The sequence below is a fragment of the Lissotriton vulgaris genome, chromosome 1_1 (assembly GCF_964263255.1).
Source record: "Lissotriton vulgaris chromosome 1_1, aLisVul1.2, whole genome shotgun sequence".
Classification (NCBI taxonomy): Eukaryota; Metazoa; Chordata; class Amphibia; order Caudata; family Salamandridae; genus Lissotriton; species Lissotriton vulgaris.
Genome location: NC_141685.1, coordinates 243,536,375 through 243,555,194, shown reverse-complemented (window position 1 = coordinate 243,555,194; position 18,820 = coordinate 243,536,375). Strand labels below are relative to the sequence as shown.

Below are 18,820 nucleotides of genomic sequence, written 5' to 3'. Positions count from 1 at the left end.
TTCCACCGTAATGTGGTCCAAAACAATCATACTTCATCACCATCTGAGTGATTGTGGTAACCAAACATGAAACAATAAGGTATCCCGTAAAAACCTCTTCCCCTTTGAGAATGTTTCAAAACAAACATTTTAAGTGCAGGCATTGGTCCTATGTACCACTGCCTATTCAAATAAAATACCAATCAAACAAATACATATTTTTTTTAATGATCCATTTTTCCTTTATTAAATAATATTAAGAACTACTTCTACAGTTCCACAGTTTCAAGGTTGTACTTTCCGGCACAACTTAGCATGATCCTCTCACTCTTTCATGATGTACTGATATATTGTCATTCTGATCTTGGCTGACAGCTGGGGATATAGCTCAGTGGTAGAGCATTTGACTGCAGATCAAGAGGTCCCTGGTTCAAATCCGGGTATCCCCTCATACTATTTTGAATCTGCTGTTTGTAGTTGGGAATTTTCATGAATTACATTTGGATCATCTTTGACAGAGTCAGTGTTCCCTTGGATGTTACACTTTAATAACATTACAGTGTTGCTGATTAAAACTTGTGAGTAACTGCATTTTTTACACTGGGCTTGGTATTCCCTATGGGAAATTTCTGAAACATCATTGATCTATTTTGGAATTCGGCTCTACCTTTCACAGCTCCAAACAAAGGGAATGGACTATGAAACCAATTGACAAATTTGTTATACTGTTTGGTGCTCTCTTGAATCGCACTAAAGAAATGGCTTAGAATACTGGGCAGCTATGCAATCAATCTATTTCTCATTACACCTGTGTCCTCAGTCTTACATATATTCCATCTCTTCTCTGTCCATACAAAGTATGTGTTTGTTTGAAGCACTTCATTTTTGTGCAACTTAGGAACTATTTAATTTCTCCTTGAAAGCTCTGCCTACGTGCAAGATGTACAAACCCTCGTTGCAGTTGCAAGAAGGCTGGTCTGAAGAATCAGGCCAGTTGCAAGCACAAAGTGGCTTTTTTTGATGTATTAAATTGAAGGTACTTGAAAGGGGTGTTTGGGTGTTCCTTCCAAATACCGAATTGTAGTGGTATGTAGAAATGTTTTTCCATCGTAATTTGGCCAAAAAACAATCATACTTCACCACCATCTCGGTGATTGTGGTAACCAATCATCAAATGATAATGTGTCACGTAAAAACCTCTTCCCCTTCAAGAATGTTTCAAAACAATCATTGTATTTAGAGGCATTGGTCTTATGTACCACGGCCTATTCAAATAAAATAGCAATGAAAAAATTAATCTGTTTTTTAAATGATCCGGTTTTACTTTAATAAATAATATTAGGGACTACTTCTCCTGTTCCACAGTTTCAAGCCTGTACTTTCCGGCACAACTTAGCATGATCCTCTCACTCTTTCATGATGTACTGATAGTATGTCATTCTGATTTTACTGAAAAGCTGGGGATATAGCTCAGTGGTAGAGCATTTGACTGCAGATCAAGTGGTCCCTGGTTCAAATCCGGGTGTCCCCTCAGACTATTTTGATTCTGTTGTTTGTAGTTGGGACTTTTCATCAATTCCTTTTAGATCATCTTTGACAGAGTCAGTGTTCCCTTGGATATTGCACTTTAATAGCATTACAGAGTTTGCTGCTCAAAACATGTGAGTAAATGGAGTTTTAACACTCGGCTTGGTATTCCCCTTGGGAAATTTCTGAAAGATCATTGATCTATTTTGGAATTTGGCTCTTCCTTTTACAGCACTAAAGAATGGAAAGGGGCGACCAATCGGTCCCCCCGAACGTATGGTCGAGTACCACGATCCCCCCGGGAAGCCATCTTGGGCGGGAGGCGAGTCTCGGCTGGTATGCCCGAAGCGGCGTAGCCGGGGCGCGCCTTTTTCCGTCCCTAGAGTTGGCTGGCCTAGACACCAACACGGCCGGCCACGCCCTTGGAGGCAGGCGGGGGCGGGTTCACGCCCACCCTGAAGACGGATAAAAGGAACGGAAGCCAACAAAGCATCCTCTTGTTCCTGTGCTCTGAAGCTGCACCTCCCCGCTGCACGTGAGCTCCAGACGGAACGAAGAGCAATTTTGAGCGTTGTAATCCCTCTTTTTGTCTTACAGATATCCCGTCTAAGAATGCCCAAGAAGGTCGGAAAGCGGGTCGGTACCGAAGAGATGCTCCGCATGCTCATGAAGGAGATAGCCGATCTGAAGAGAAAGGTTGAGGCTAAGGACGGGGAGGGAGGACCGAAACGGCCTTTACAGGGAACAATTCCCGGTGGAAAGAGCAAGAGGCCCAGAAGGGGAGCACTTGGGGGGGAGACCCCGGTTCCCGAAGCGGAGGAGCCAACCCCGGCGCCAAAGGAGGGGAACCCAATCCCTGTGGTGGTCACCCCTGCGAACAGGGAGGATATGCCCCCCGAGTTAGCGGCGCAATTGGCAGCGTGGTTGGGAAACGATAGCGAGGGCGCCACGGCTGACGACGCCCGGGCAGTGATGAGGCAACTACGGGAATCTAGGGAGGCTGCGAAGACTCCATCTCCTGTTCCCCCGCAGGTCCCAGCGGTTGGAAGTACAGCAGGCCCAAGTTCGGCGACAAGCGTGGGGTCTACTTCAGGTAAGCGGCCATTGCGGATTGCGGGGGGGGACTCTGCACCTTCTCGAAAGGAGAAGATTGCCCAGCACATCCCACTAGAAGTCAAGGAATTGATTTGGGCGGACAAATATGTAAACATGTTTTCGTTGCTTACCGACCATTACGAGATCGAGCATGTAAAGAGTCAAAAGGAGCTTATGCATCCGAGTGTTTGGCGCGCTAAAATGGCCGCCTTTAAGGTTGATGAGACCATTGGTACTTGGGGCAGAGCGTGGGGAATTTTTACTTCCATCATGGGGGAGCGCAGACCTGAGTTGTTGACCGAGTTACCCATTTATCAGTCACGTATTATGGAGTATTCTGTGGCATATGGGGGCAATCAGTGGTTCTGCTATGATAATCTGTTTAGAAAAGCTAAGGAACACAACCCGTTGTTATCCTGGGACTGTTACGACTCTGTGTCTTGGCAAAAAATGGAGAGTACAGGGATGTTGAAGGTGCCATTAGTAGGGAGTAACGGGGGGGAATCCTCCCGCCAAAACTCTGGGACGCCCTTTCGGACGGGTACAGGTAACGAGTCCCACACGAAGCCGAGTGGCAACACAGGTAAAAGGGGGATCTGTTGGAATTTTAACAGGGGCAAATGTACCAGACCCCAGGGGTCATGCAAATTCAGACATGAATGTGGGGGATGCGGGCAGCCATCCCATCCTGAGTCCATGTGCAGAGCCAAAACGGGTGATAACGGTGGTAAGGGAGGCGCCAAACAGGTCTAATATAGTCCGAGGGGCGCCTTTACCGACCCCGATTGATACCATGGCAATGATTCCTTGGCTCAGCGAATACCCAGATTATGCTTCCGCTGGGGTGTTGCGGAACGGGTTTTCATATGGTTTCCGCATCCCAGTGGGGGATTTTCAGGGGGTACCGGACTGTAAGAATCAAATGTCGGTCTTACAGCACACGGCGGTGGTGCAGTTAAAGATTAGGAAGGAGGTGACTCGAGGTCGTGTCGCCGGTCCATTCGATTTGCCACCAGTTGCTAATTTTGTGTGTTCTCCTCTAGGGGTGGTTCCCAAGAAGGACCCGGGTGAGTTTCGGCTGATACACAATTTGTCAGCCCCACATGGTCTTTCCGTGAATGACGCGATAGATCCGGAAGTATGTTCGGTGCGGTACGCATCTTTCGATGAGGCCGTTGCCATGTTGAATCGCCTGGGGCCCGGGACGCTGATGGCCAAATCGGACATCGAGTCAGCGTTCCGGTTGCTCCCGGTACACCCAGACGATCAGCGTCTCCTTGGTTTTCAGTTTCAGGGTCGCTATTACATGGATAAATGTATGCCAATGGGATGCTCGATTTCATGTGCCTATTTCGAGAAATTCAGTTGTTTTCTGCAGTGGGTATTCACGAGGAAGACAGGTTTTCAACATGTTATGCACTATCTCGATGACTTTCTGTTTCTGGGGGCAGCCGGGGATTCTGAGTGTGGACAGGCCTTACATGAATTTTGTGTCCTAATGAATCAATTTGGTGTGCCATTGGCGCCAGGTAAGACGGTGGGTCCCTCGACCTTAATCGAGTTTCTGGGGATCGAGCTCGACTCAGTGGAAGGTTGTTTTCATTTACCTAAAGAAAAGGTGTTAAAATTCAGGTTATCCCTTGAGACATGTATTCGTGCAACGAAAGTGAACTTACATCAATTGCAACAGGTGGTAGGTCAGTTGAATTTTGCCCTAAGAGTAATGCCGATGGCACGCCCCCTTTCCCGCTCGATTGCACAGTCCATGGTCGGCTTGAAGGAAGGACATCATCGTACGAGACTCTCGGCAGAGGTTCGCCAGGACATGCGCATTTGGATTGCATTCCTGGCGGATTTCAATGGTCGAATTGTCTGGAATAAACCAGCAGTGTCTTCCGAGGAGTTGGGACTATGGACAGACTCGGCGGGGAGTGTGGGTTTTGGCGCCATATTGGGTACACAATGGTCGGCTCAAAAATGGCCATCATGGTGGCATGAGTGCGGGTTGACGGGTAACATTGCTTTTCTCGCACTGTTCCCTATTCTGGTGGCCTTGAAAACGTGGCCAGAAGGGTTTAGGGGTCACTCTGTGGTTTTCTGGTCTGATAACATGACCGTGGTTGAGTGTATCAATAGTCAGGCATCACGTTGCAAATTGATTCTGAGACTACTCAAGGAAATTGTGTTGTTGTGCATGCAACTAAATGTACTGTTTAGGGCGCGGCACGTGCCGGGGGTGATGAACCAAGCGGCTGATGCGCTCTCTCGTTTCCGTATGCAGGCCTTCTGGGGTTTTCTGCCCACAGCGGACCCGGTGGCGGCACCCTTTCCCGAAGCTCTCTGGTCTCTCGGTGCCCCGAACTACAAGACCTCGTGGGAGAGAGTTTAGCACCCAGGACGAGGAAGGCATATGAAGGGGCGTTCCGTTCCTATTGGGCCTTTTTGGGTACCGCCGGGAGGGAGCTTTGGGGTCTGGAAGAGTCTGTAGTAAGATTCCTGCTCTCTTTACGTCACGCAGGCAAGTCAGTAGCTACGGCCCAGAGGCATCGGGCTGCCATTTCCTTCATGGCAAGGGCTCATGGGATCCAGGACCCGACAGCGTCTTTCGTTGTGCAGAAAGCGCTACGGGGGTGGCAACGCCTTGAGGGTCGCAGAGTAGACGATAGGCACCCGATAGGTTTGGATAGGTTGGCCCTGTTATTATCCGTGCTACCGGTAACATGTTCATCCCAGTATGAAGCAGTGTTGTTCCGAGCCGCATTTGCATTAGCATTCCATGGGGCTATGCGGGTAAGCGAATTAGTGGCAAAGAACAAGCAGGATACGATGGGGGGACTGTGCCGGGAACACATTCAGGTCAGAGAGGAGACGATGACGGTCTCGTTTGTAAAGTCCAAATCCGATCAGGATGCAATCGGGGACTGTGTAATCATCCAGAGGATCCCCGGGTCTGCCATGTGCCCTGTTGGGTGCGTAGAAGCATATTTAGCGCAGAGGGCGGCAGCATGGGGGGGGACCTTGTTAAGACACGCTGACGCCACCCCACTGACGAGGTTTCAGTTTCAGCGGGTGCTTGCGATGTCGATTTCTGCCGCGGGCTTGAACCCCGGCGACTTTGGGACCCATTCCTTTCGGATAGGGGCTGCTACGGAAGCTACAGCCAGGGGTCTGAATGTTGATCAAATAAAACGTGTGGGGCGTTGGTCCTCGAACTGTTATAAGAGGTATGTACGGTTGCACATGTTGTGAAGCTGTAACGATGTACTCACGCTTCTTGTTTTTTGTTTGGTTTTCAGTTGCGCAAGCCTACGAGGCGGGGCGGACTGTCCAGTCGAGCCGACACCGGGGGGCCAGCGGTCAGACATTACCGGCTGTGAAAAAGGAGGTGTGGGTTGTGGGCCACTCATACGTGAGGCGTGCCGCGGACGTATTCAAAGCAGGTGACATGATTCACGTGGTTGGGGAATACGGGTACAGTGTGTCCTTCTACGTAAAGGGCGGGCTCTGTATTGACCAGTTTCAATCATATTTCGAGGGTTTGTTAGGGCGGACAAGGTCACCGCCGTCTGTAGTCATAGTACATCTTGGGGGCAATGATTTGGTGACCACTGGTAGACCACTTCTTCTTGAGGCGATGCTTTCCACGGTAAGTTGGTTGGCGAGAAGAGTTCCAGGGTGCACAATTGCATGGTCCCATATGATCCCACGGAAAGTGTGGCGGGGGGCTATTTCTGTTTCTGCGCTGAATCATTCAGTAAGGAAAATTAATAATAAAATGAGTAGATTGTTTCGTTCAAGTACACTGCATTCTGTTTCGCATGGTTGTATTAAAGGGGACAGTATGTATTTGGGGGACGGTGTTCATTTGTCCCGGGTGGGGAACGAATTACTCATAAGAGACTTCATAGCATGGTTAAGGAGTTTACAGCATGACCTTTAGGTAGGAGTGTTTTGTGGGGGGTCCGGATAGCCGGTCAACTATCCGGCCTGTGGCGGTAAGGTCATGATCGGTGAGCAGTAATTGGAAGATCCCTATGAGGGGGCGTCACCCATTACGGATGGGAGCGCGCGGGGGAGGTGGCCAATTGGCCCCTCAACGGGGAGGCGGTCCTGTCTAAGGAGAGGCCGCCGGAAGGAAAGGAAAGGTGGTCAAGGCCCCTTCCTAGATAGGAGGGGCTACGGCCCCTCCTGGGGAATTTCCCGGGGCCAGGACATCTGCGACGGCAGATGGGTAAGTTGTGTGGGGTGCGGGAGGGGGTTTACGCTACCTTTTAGACACCTCACACGAGTCCTCGAACGACCGTTAAATGGCGTCGAGTTTATTTGGGCCCCCGTCAAGTACAAAGGGAAATTGGTAAATGCACTTGAGGTACGCCTCTGTGCGGTCGCCCCTCTCACAAGTGAGGGGGGTATTTCTGGTTTAGGGATCTGACACCGGTTACGACCTTGCCGTTGGCCCTTAACGTTAGGATGTACAATTTCAAGTCAAATGTTTTGTAGGATGTTAGTTCGGCTAGGAGAACCTTTGTATTAGAGATCTGTTAAGGTTAGCCAACATCGTAATGTGGAAATGAAATTGTACATTATATGAAACTGTTATTTTAAGGTTTTCTTTTGTTTCATATTTTAATAAATACGGCCGGGAAGGGTGACTCCCTTCCCGCCTTCCAAAAGTTCAAGAACTGTTTCCGGTTTCCCAATTCTTGGGGATTGTGTTGAGAGGGGGTGGCGGGTATCTCGGCCATAAGGGAATGGACTATGAAACAAATTGACAAATTTGTTATACTGTTTGGTGCTCTCTTGAATCGCACTAAAGAAATGGCTTAGAATACTGGGCAGCTATGCAATCAATCTATTTCTCATTACACCTGTGTCCTCAGTCTTACATATATTCCATCTCTTCTCTGTCCATACAAAGTATGTGCTTGTTTGAAGCACTTCATTTTTGTGCAACGTAGGAACTATTTAATTTCTCCTTGAAAGCTCTGCCTACGTACAAGATGTACAAACCCTTGTTGCAGTTGCAAGAAGGCTGGTCTGAAGAATCAGGCCATTTGCAAGCACAAAGTGGCTTTTTCTGATGTTTTAAATCGAAGGTCCGTGAAAGGGGTGTTTGGGTGTACCTTCCAAATACCGAATTCTAGTGGTATGTAGAAATGTTTTTCCACCGTAATGTGGCCCAAAACAATCATACTTCATCACCATCTGAGTGATTGTGGTAACCAAACATGAAACAATAAGGTATCCCGTAAAAACCTCTTCCCCTTTGAGAATGTTTCAAAACAAACATTTTAAGTGCAGGCATTGGTCCTATGTACCACTGCCTATTCAAATAAAATACCAATCAAACAAATACATATTTTTTTTAATGATCCATTTTTCCTTTATTAAATAATATTAAGAACTACTTCTACAGTTCCACAGTTTCAAGGTTGTACTTTCCGGCACAACTTAGCATGATCCTCTCACTCTTTCATGATGTACTGATATATTGTCATTCTGATCTTGGCTGACAGCTGGGGATATAGCTCAGTGGTAGAGCATTTGAATGCAGATCAAGAGGTCCCTGGTTCAAATCCGGGTGTCCCCTCATACTATTTTGAATCTGCTGTTTGTAGTTGGGAATTTTCATGAATCCCATTTGGATCATCTTTGACAGAGTCAGTGTTCCCTTGGATGTTAGACTTTAATAACATTACAGTTTTGCTGATTAAAACTTGTGAGTAACTGCATTTTTTACACTGGGCTTGGTATTCCCTATGGGAAATTTCTGAAACATCATTGATCTATTTTGGAATTCGGCTCTACCTTTCACAGCTCTAAACAAAGGGAATGGACTATGAAACCAATTGACAAATTTGTGATACTGTTTGGTGCTCTCTTGAATCGCACTAAAGAAATGGCTTAGAATACTGGGCAGCTATGCAATCAATCTATTTCTCATTACACCTGTGTCCTCAGTCTTACATATATTCCATCTCTTCTCTGTCCATACAAAGTATGTGTTTGTTTGAAGCACTTCATTTTTGTGCAAATTAGGAACTATTTAATTTCTCCTTGAAAGCTCTGCCTACGTGCAAGATGTACAAACCCTCGTTGCAGTTGCAAGAAGGCTTGTCTGAAGAATCAGGCCAGTTGCAAGCACAAAGTGGCTTTTTTTGATGTATTAAATTGAAGGTACTTGAAAGGGCTGTTTGGGTGTTCCTTCCAAATACCGAATTGTAGTGGTATGTAGAAATGTTTTTCCATCGTAATTTGGCCAAAAAACAATCATACTTCACCACCATCTCGGTGATTGTGGTAACCAATCATCAAATGATAATGTGTCACATAAAAACCTCTTCCCCTTTAAGAATGTTTCAAAACAATCATTGTATGTAGAGGCATTTGTCTTATGTACCACGGCCTATTTGAATAAAATAGCAATGAAAAAATTAATCTGTTTTTTAAATGATCCAGTTTTACTTTAATAAATATTATTAAGGACTACTTCTCCTGTTCCACAGTTTGAAGCCTGTACTTTCCGGCACAACTTAGCATGATCCTCTCACTCTTTCATGATGTACTGATATTATGTCATTCTGATTTTACTGAAAAGCTGGGGATATAGCTCAGTGGTAGAGCATTTGACTGCAGATCAAGAGGTCCCTGGTTCAAATCCGGGTGTCCCCTCAGACTATTTTGATTCTGTTGTTTGTAGTTGGGACTTTTCATCAATTCCTTTTGGATCATCTTTGACAGAGTCAGTGTTCCCTTGGATATTGCACTTTAATAGCATTACAGAGTTTGCTGCTCAAAACCTGTGAGTAAATGGAGTTTTAACACTCGGCTTGGTATTCCCTTTGGGAAATTTCTGAAAGATCATTGATCTATTTTGGAATTTGGCTCTTCCTTTTACAGCACTAAAGAAAGGGAATGGACTATGAAACAAATTGACAAATTTGTTATACTGTTTGATGCTTTCTTGAATCGCACTAAAGAAATGGCTTAGAATACTGTGCAGCGATGCAGTCAGTCTATTTCTCATTTCACCTGTGTCCTCAGTCTTACATATATTCCACCTTTTCCCTGTGCATTAAAAGTATGTGCTTGTTTGAAGCACTTCATTTTTGTGCAACGTAGGAACTATTTAATTTCTCCTTGAAAGCTCTGCCTACGTGCAAGATGTACAAACCCTTGTTGCAGTTGCAAGAAGGCTGGTCTGAAGAATCAGGCCAGTTGCAAGCACAAAGTGGCTTTTTTTGATGTATTAAATCGAAGGTACTTGAAAGGGGTGTTTGGGTGTTCCTTCCAAATACCGAATTGTAGTGGTATGTAGAAATGTTTTTCCTCCGTAATTTGGCCAAAAAACATTCATACTTCACCACCATCTCGGTGATTGTGGTAACCAATCATCAAATGATAATGTGTCATGTAAAAACCTCTTCCGCTTTAAGAATGTTTCAAAACAATCATTGTATGTAGAGGAATTGGTCTTATGTACCACTGCATATTCAAATAAAATAGCAATGAAACAAATTAATCTGTTTTTTAAATGAGCCAGTTTTACTTTAATAAATAATATTAAGGACTACTTCTCCTGTTCCACAGTTTCAAGCCTGTACTTTCCGGCACAACTTAGCATGATCCTCTCACTCTTTCATGATGTACTGATATTATGTCATTCTGATTTTAATGACAAGATGGGGATATAGCACAGTGGTAGAGCATTTGACTGCAGATCAAGAGGTCCCTGGTTCAAATCCGGGTGTCCCCTCAGACTATTTTGATTCTGTTGTTTGTAGTTGGGACTTTTCATCAATTCCTTTTGGATCATCTTTGACAGAGTCAGTGTTCCCTTGGATATTGCACTTTAATATCATTACAGAGTTTGCTGCTCAAAACCTGTGAGTAAATGCAGTTTTAACACTCGGCTTGGTGTTCCCTTTGGGAACTTTCTGAAAGATCATTGATCAATTTTGGAATTTGGCTCTTCCTTTTACAGCACAAGAGAAAGGGAATGGACTATGAAATAAACTGACAAATTTGTTATACTGTTTGGTGCTTTCTTGAATCGCACTAAAGAAATGGCTTCGAATACTGTGCAGCGATGCAGTCAGTCTATTTCTCATTTCACCTGTGTCCTCAGTCTTACATATATTCCACCTTTTCCCTGTGCATCCAAAGTATGTGCTTGTTTGAAGCACTTCATTTTTGTGCAACGTAGGAACTATTTAATTTCTCCTTAAATGCTCTGCCTACGTGCAAGATGTACGAACCATTGTTGCAGTTGCAAGAAGGCTGGCCTGAAGAATCAGGCCATTTGCAAGCACAAAGTGGCTTTTTCTGACGTTTTAAATCGAAGGTCCATGAAAGGGGTGTTTGGGTGTACCTTCCAAATACCGAATTGTAGTGGTATGTAGAAATGTTTTTCCACCGTAATGTGGCCCAAAACAATCATACTTCATCACCATCTGAGTGATTGTGGTAACCAAACATGAAACAATAAGGTATCCCGTAAAAACCTCTTCCCCTTTGAGAATGTTTCAAAACAAACATTTTAAGTGCAGGCATTGGTCCTATGTACCACTGCCTATTCAAATAAAATACCAATCAAACAAATACATATATTTTTTTTAATGATCCATTTTTCCTTTAATACATAATATTAAGAACTACTTCTACAGTTCCACAGTTTCAAGGTTGTACTTTCCGGCACAACTTAGCATGATCCTCTCACTCTTTCATGATGTACTGATATATTGTCATTCTGATCTTGGCTGACAGCTGGGGATATAACTCAGTGGTAGAGCATTTGACTGCAGATCAAGAGGTCCCTGGTTCAAATCCGGGTGTCCCCTCATACTATTTTGAATCTGCTGTTTGTAGTTGGGAATTTTCATGAATCCCATTTGGATCATCTTTGACAGAGTCAGTGTTCCCTTGGATGTTACACTTTAATACCATTACAGTGTTGCTGATTAAAACTTGTGAGTAACTGCATTTTTTACACTGGGCTTGGTATTCCCTATGGGAAATTTCTGAAACATCATTGATCTATTTTGGAATTCGGCTCTACCTTTCACAGCTCTAAACAAAGGGAATGGACTATGAAACCAATTGACAAATTTGTTATACTGTTTGGTGCTCTCTTGAATCGCACTAAAGAAATGGCTTAGAATACTGGGCAGCTATGCAATCAATCTATTTCTCATTACACCTGTGTCCTCAGTCTTACATATATTCCATCTCTTCTCTGTCCATACAAAGTATGTGTTTGTTTGAAGCACTTCATTTTTGTGCAACTTAGGAACTATTTAATTTCTCCTTGAAAGCTCTGCCTACGTGCAAGATGTACAAACCCTCGTTGCAGTTGCAAGAAGGCTGGTCTGAAGAATCAGGCCAGTTGCAAGCACAAAGTGGCTTTTTTTGATGTATTAAATCAAAGGTACTTGAAAGGGGTGTTTGGGTGTTCCTTCCAAATACCGAATTGTAGTGGTATGTAGAAATGTTTTTCCATCGTAATTTGGCCAAAAAACAATCATACTTCACCACCATCTCGGTGATTGTGGTAACCAATCATCAAATGATAATGTGTCACGTAAAAACCTCTTCCCCTTTAAGAATGTTTCAAAACAATCATTGTATGTAGAGGCATTGGTCTTATGTACCACTGCCTATTCAAATAAAATAGCAATGAAACAAAGTAATCCGTTTTTTAAATGATACAGCTTTCCTTTAATAAATAATATTAACTACTACTTCTCCTGTTCCACAGTTTCAAGCCTGTACTTTCCGGCACAACTTAGCATGATCCTCTCACTCTTTCATGATGTACTGATATTATGTCATTCTGATTTTACTGAAAAGTTGGGGATATAGCTCAGTGGTAGAGCATTTGACTGCAGATCAAGAGGTCCCTGGTTCAAATCCGGGTGTCCCCTCAGACTATTTTGATTCTGTTGTTTGTAGTTGGGACTTTTCATCAATTCCTTTTGGATCATCTTTGACAGAGTCAGTGTTCCCTTGGATATTGCACTTTAATAGCATTACTTAGTTTGATGCTCAAAACCTGTGAGTAAATGGAGTTTTAACACTCGGCTTGGTATTCCCTTTGGGAAATTTCTGAAAGATCATTGATCTATTTTGGAATTTGGCTCTTCCTTTTACAGCACTAAAGAAAGGGAATGGACTATGAAACAAATTGACAAATGTGTTATACTGTTTGGTGCTCTCTTGAATCGCACTAAAGAAATGGCTTAGAATACTGTGCAGCGATGCAGTCAGTCTATTTCTCATTTCACCTGTGTCCTCAGTCTTACATATATTCCACCTTTTCCCTGTGCATCCAAAGTATGTGCTTGTTTGAAGCACTTCATTTTTGTGCAACGTAGGAACTATTTAATTTCTCCTTAAATGCTCTGCCTACGTGCAAGAAGTACGAACCATTGTTGCAGTTGCAAGAAGGCTGGCCTGAAGAATCAGGCCATTTGCAAGCACAAAGTGGCTTTTTCTGATGTTTTAAATCGAAGGTCCGTGAAAGGGGTGTTTGGGTGTACCTTCCAAATACCGAATTGTAGTGGTATGTAGAAATGTTTTTCCACCGTAATGTGGCCCAAAACAATCATACTTTATCACCATCTGAGTGATTGTGGTAACCAAACATGAAACAATAAGGTATCCCATAAAAACCTCTTCCCCTTTGAGAATGTTTCAAAACAAACATTTTAAGTGCAGGCATTGGTCCTATGTACCACTGCCTGTTCAAATAAAATACCAATCAAACAAATACATATATTTTTTTTAATGATCCATTTTTCCTTTAATACATAATATTAAGAACTACTTCTACAGTTCCACAGTTTCAAGGTTGTACTTTCCGGCACAACTTAGCATGATCCTCTCACTCTTTCATGATGTACTGATATATTGTCAATCTGATCTTGGCTGACAGCTGGGGATATAACTCAGTGGTAGAGCATTTGACTGCAGATCAAGAGGTCCCTGGTTCAAATCCGGGTGTCCCCTCATTCTATTTTGAATCTGCTGTTTGTAGTTGGGAATTTTCATGAATCCCATTTGGATCATCTTTGACAGAGTCAGTGTTCCCTTGGATGTTACACTTTAATACCATTACAGTGTTGCTGATTAAAACTTGTGAGTAACTGCATTTTTTACACTGGGCTTGGTTTTCCCTATGGGAAATTTCTGAAACATCATTGATCTATTTTGGAATTCGGCTCTACCTTTCACAGCTCTAAACAAAGGGAATGGACTATGAAACCAATTGACAAATTTTTTATACTGTTTGGTGCTCTCTTGAATCGCACTAAAGAAATGGCTTAGAATACTGGGTAGCTATGCAATCAATCTATTTCTCATTACACCTGTGTCCTCAGTCTTACATATATTCCATCTCTTCTCTGTCCATACAAAGTATGTGTTTGTTTGAAGCACTTCATTTTTGTGCAACTTAGGAACTATTTAATTTCTCCTTGAAAGCTCTGCCTACGTGCAAGATGTACAAACCCTCGTTGCAGTTGCAAGAAGGCTGGTCTGAAGAATCAGGCCAGTTGCAAGCACAAAGTGGCTTTTTTTGATGTATTAAATCAAAGGTACTTGAAAGGGGTGTTTGGGTGTTCCTTCCAAATACCGAATTGTAGTGGTATGTAGAAATGTTTTTCCATCGTAATTTGGCCAAAAAACAATCATACTTCACCACCATCTCGGTGATTGTGGTAACCAATCATCAAATGATAATGTGTCACGTAAAAACCTCTTCCCCTTTAAGAATGTTTCAAAACAATCATTGTATGTAGAGGCATTGGTCTTATGTACCACTGCCTTTTCAAATAAAATAGCAATGAAACAAAGTAATCCGTTTTTTAAATGATACAGCTTTCCTTTAATAAATAATATTAACGACTACTTCTCCTGTTCCACAGTTTCAAGCCTGTACTTTCCGGCACAACTTAGCATGATCCTCTCACTCTTTCATGATGTACTGATATTATGTCATTCTGATTTTACTGAAAAGTTGGGGATATAGCTCAGTGGTAGAGCATTTGACTGCAGATCAAGAGGTCCCTGGTTCAAATCCGGGTGTCCCCTCAGACTATTTTGATTCTGTTGTTTGTAGTTGGGACTTTTCATCAATTCCTTTTGGATCATGTTTGACAGAGTCAGTGTTCCCTTGGATATTGCACTTTAATAGCATTACTTAGTTTGATGCTGAAAACCTGTGAGTAAATGGAGTTTTAACACTCGGCTTGGTATTCCCTTTGGGAAATTTCTGAAAGATCATTGATCTATTTTGGAATTTGGCTCTTCCTTTTACAGCACTAAAGAAAGGGAATGGACTATGAAACAAATTGACAAATGTGTTATACTGTTTGGTGCTCTCTTGAATCGCACTAAAGAAATGGCTTAGAATACTGTGCAGCGATGCAGTCAGTCTATTTCTCATTTCACCTGTGTCCTCAGTCTTACATATATTCCAGCTTGGATGTACCATGTTACAACGTATACCGATACAACTACCTACCATTACAATGCGACCATTACAACGCATACCATTACAACGCATAGCGCTTTGGGGTGCTGGATAGTGGTAAGTATAATTTACTATTCTAACTCCAGTCCCCGTGGACCCTAGGGAAGGTGTTGGATAGTAAATTATACTTATTCCCTATCCTATAGCGCCCCCCAGCGCAATGCGTTGTAATGGTATGCGTTGTAAAAGTCGCGTTGTAATGGTAGTGCGTGGTAACGAATGCGTTGTAACAGGTGCATACCAGCTTTTCCCTGTGCATTAAAAGTATGTGCTTGTTTGAAGCACTTCATTTTTGTGCAACGTAGGAACTATTTAATTTCTCCTTGAAAGCTCTGCCTACGTGCAAGATGTTCAAACCCTCGTTGCAGTTGCAAGAAGGCTGGTCTGAAGAATCAGGCCAGTTGCAAGCACAAAGTGGCTTTTTTTGATGTATTAAATCGAAGGTACTTGAAAGGGGTGTTTGGGTGTTCCTTCCAAATACCGAATTGTAGTGGTATGTAGAAATGTTTTTCCTCCGTAATTTGGCCAAAAAACAATCATACTTCACCACCATCTCCGTGATTGTGGTAACCAATCATCAAATGATAATGTGTCACGTAAAAACCTCTTCCCCTTTAAGAATGTTTCAAAACAATCATTGTATGTAGAGGCATTGGTCTTATGTACCACTGCCTATTCAAATAAAATAGCAATGAAACAAATTAATCTGTTTTTTAAATGATCCAGTTTTACTTTAATAAATAATATTAAGGACTACTTCTCCTGTTCCACAGTTTCAAGCCTGTACTTTCCGGCACAACTTAGCATGATCCTCTCACTCTTTCATGATGTACTGATATTATGTCATTCTGATTTTACTGAAAAGCTGGGGATATAGCTCAGTGGTAGAGCATTTGACTGCAGATCAAGAGGTCCCTGGTTGAAATCCGGGTGTCCCCTCGGACTATTTTGATTCTGTTGTTTGTAGTTGGGACTTTTCATCAATTCCTTTTGGATCATCTTTGACAGAGTCAGTGTTCCCTTGGATATTGCACTTTAATATCATTACAGAGTTTGCTGCTCAAAACCTGTGAGTAAATGCAGTTTTAACACTCAGCTTGGTGTTCCATTTGGGAACTTTCTGAAAGATCATTGATCTATTTTGGAATTTGGCTCTTCCTTTTACAGCACTAAAGAAAGGGAATGGACTATGAAATAAATTGACAAATTTGTTATACTGTTTGGTGCTTTCTTGAATCGCACTAAAGAAATGGCTTAGAATACTGTGCAGCAATGCAGTCAGTCTATTTCTCATTTCACCTGTGTCCTCAGTCTTACATATATTCCACCTTTTCCCTGTGCATCCAAAGTATGTGCTTGTTTGAAGCACTTCATTTTTGTGCAACATAGGAACTATTTAATTTCTCCTTAAATGCTCTGCCTACGTGCAAGATGTACGAACCATTGTTGCAGTTGCAAGAAGGCTGGCCTGAAGAATCAGGCCATTTGCAAGCACAAAGTGGCTTTTTCTGATGTTTTAAATCGAAGGTCCGTGAAAGGGGTGTTTGGGTGTACCTTCCAAATACCGAATTGTAGTGGTATGTAGAAATGGTTTTCCACCGTAATGTGGCCCAAAACAATCATACTTCATCACCATCTGAGTGATTGTGGTAACCAAACATGAAACAATAAGGTATCCCGTAAAAACCTCTTCCCCTTTGAGAATGTTTCAAAACAAACATTTTAAGTGCAGGCATTGGTCCTATGTACTACTGCCTATTCAAATAAAATACCAATCAAACAAATACATATATTTTTTTTAATGATCCATTTTTCCTTTAATAAATAATATTAAGAACTACTTCTACAGTTCCACAGTTTCAAGGTTGTAAATACCGGCACAACTTAGCATGATCCTCGCACTCTTTCATGATGTACTGATATATTGTCATTCTGATTTTGGCTGACAGCTGGGGATATAGCTCAGTGGTAGAGCATTTGACTGCAGATCAAGAGGTCCCTGGTTCAAATCCGGGTGTCCCCTCAGACTATTTTGATTCTGTTGTTTGTAGTTGGGACTTTTCATCAATTCCTTTTGGATCATCTTTGACAGAGTCAGTGTTCCCTTGGATATTGCACTTTAATAACATTACATAGTTTGCTGCTCAAAACCTGTGAGTAAATGGAGTTTTAACACTCGGCTTGGTATTCCCTTTGGGAAATTTCTGAAAGATCATTGATCTATTTTGGAATTTGGCTCTTCCTTTTACAGCACTAAAGAAAGGGAATGGACTATGAAACAAATTGACAAATTTGTTATACTGTTTGGTGCTCTCTTGAATCGCACTAAAGAAATGGCTTAAAATACTGTGCAGCGATGCAGTCAGTCTATTTCTCATTTCACCTGTGTCCTCAGTCTTACATATATTCCACCTTTTCCCTGTGCATCCAAAGTATGTGCTTGTTTGAAGCACTTCATTTTTGTGCAACGTAGGAACTATTTAATTTCTCCTTAAATGCTCTGCCTACGTGCAAGATGTACGAACCATTGTTGCAGTTGCAAGAAGGTTGGCCTGAAGAATTAGGCCATTTGCAAGCACAAAGTGGCTTTTTCTGATGTTTTAAATCTAAGGTCCGTGAAAGGGGTGTTTGGGTGTACCTTCCAAATACCGAATTGTAGTGGTATGTAGAAATGTTTTTCCACCGTAATGTGGCCCAAAACAATCATACTTCATCACCATCTGAGTGATTGTGGTAACCAAACATGAAACAATAAGGTATCCCGTAAAAACCTCTTCCCCTTTGAGAATGTTTCAAAACAAACATTTTAAGTGCAGGCATTGGTCCTATGTACCACTGCCTATTCAAATAAAATACCAATCAAACAAATACATATATATTTTTTAATGATCAATTTTTCCTTTAATAAATAATATTAAGAACTACTTCTACAGTTCCACAGTTTCAAGGTTGTACTTTCCGGCACAACTTAGCATGATCCTCTCACTCTTTCATGATGTACTGATGTTATGTTATGTTATGTTATAGCCGTACTTTTAGAGCGCACGGCTACCCGAGGGGTGTCCCGGCGCTTTAGCAAATAGGCCTGAAAAACTCAGAAAACAACAAAGCAGAGACGCAGCAGTCACAGAGATCATGTAGAGAAAAGCACGGTCTTCAGCTCCTTCCTGAAAGCCAGAAGATTATTGGCTTTGCGGAGGGAGAGAGGGAGCTCATTCCAAAAACGAGCCACCACGTATTGGAAGGACCGGCCTCCCATCCGGACTCGATTCACAGCAGGAACTACCATTTTTGCCAAATCGGCAGACTGCAACATCCTCCGCGGAACATAGGGAGCAATGCGCTTCCTAATGTAGCCGGGGCCAATAGAATGAAGGGCTTTAAATGCCAACGTGAGAATTTTGAACCTAATTATACTCGAAATAGGTAGCCAGTGCAGCCTTTTAAGCAGCACTGAGGCGCTGGCTCTCCTTGGTAGGCCAAATATGGCTCTAGCTGCCGAGTTTTGGACGATTTGCAGTCTGGACAAGAGGTACTTTGGCAGACCTGCAAAGAGCGCATTAGCGTAATCTAATCTAGATCCCACAAGCGCCTGGACTACGGTCTTACGGTATTGTAGGGAAAGCAGTGGGAGGAATTTCCTAAGCATCTTAAGGATGCCGAAGCATTTCCCCGATAGCCCCAAAA

General features: G+C 42.8%; 11 non-coding genes across 11 annotated transcripts; all 11 read left to right on the top strand.

Moving 5' to 3' along the window:
* The first annotated feature begins 356 nt into the window (after positions 1-356).
* On the top strand, positions 357-428 carry TRNAC-GCA (transfer RNA cysteine (anticodon GCA)). The gene has a single exon. It is a non-coding gene; the product is annotated as a tRNA-Cys (tRNA).
* Positions 429-1,438: 1,010 nt separating this feature from the next.
* TRNAC-GCA (transfer RNA cysteine (anticodon GCA)) lies at positions 1,439-1,510 on the top strand. Its single transcript has one exon. It is a non-coding gene; the product is annotated as a tRNA-Cys (tRNA).
* Positions 1,511-8,119: 6,609 nt separating this feature from the next.
* TRNAC-GCA (transfer RNA cysteine (anticodon GCA)) lies at positions 8,120-8,191 on the top strand. Its single transcript has one exon. It is a non-coding gene; the product is annotated as a tRNA-Cys (tRNA).
* A 1,010-nt stretch (positions 8,192-9,201) lies between these two features.
* Positions 9,202-9,273, top strand: TRNAC-GCA (transfer RNA cysteine (anticodon GCA)). The gene has a single exon. It is a non-coding gene; the product is annotated as a tRNA-Cys (tRNA).
* A 1,012-nt stretch (positions 9,274-10,285) lies between these two features.
* On the top strand, positions 10,286-10,357 carry TRNAC-GCA (transfer RNA cysteine (anticodon GCA)). The gene has a single exon. It is a non-coding gene; the product is annotated as a tRNA-Cys (tRNA).
* Positions 10,358-11,369: 1,012 nt separating this feature from the next.
* Positions 11,370-11,441, top strand: TRNAC-GCA (transfer RNA cysteine (anticodon GCA)). The gene has a single exon. It is a non-coding gene; the product is annotated as a tRNA-Cys (tRNA).
* A 1,011-nt stretch (positions 11,442-12,452) lies between these two features.
* On the top strand, positions 12,453-12,524 carry TRNAC-GCA (transfer RNA cysteine (anticodon GCA)). The gene has a single exon. It is a non-coding gene; the product is annotated as a tRNA-Cys (tRNA).
* A 1,012-nt stretch (positions 12,525-13,536) lies between these two features.
* TRNAC-GCA (transfer RNA cysteine (anticodon GCA)) lies at positions 13,537-13,608 on the top strand. Its single transcript has one exon. It is a non-coding gene; the product is annotated as a tRNA-Cys (tRNA).
* A 1,011-nt stretch (positions 13,609-14,619) lies between these two features.
* On the top strand, positions 14,620-14,691 carry TRNAC-GCA (transfer RNA cysteine (anticodon GCA)). Its single transcript has one exon. It is a non-coding gene; the product is annotated as a tRNA-Cys (tRNA).
* Positions 14,692-16,000: 1,309 nt separating this feature from the next.
* On the top strand, positions 16,001-16,072 carry TRNAC-GCA (transfer RNA cysteine (anticodon GCA)). The gene has a single exon. It is a non-coding gene; the product is annotated as a tRNA-Cys (tRNA).
* A 1,012-nt stretch (positions 16,073-17,084) lies between these two features.
* On the top strand, positions 17,085-17,156 carry TRNAC-GCA (transfer RNA cysteine (anticodon GCA)). Its single transcript has one exon. It is a non-coding gene; the product is annotated as a tRNA-Cys (tRNA).
* Positions 17,157-18,820: the final 1,664 nt, after the last annotated feature.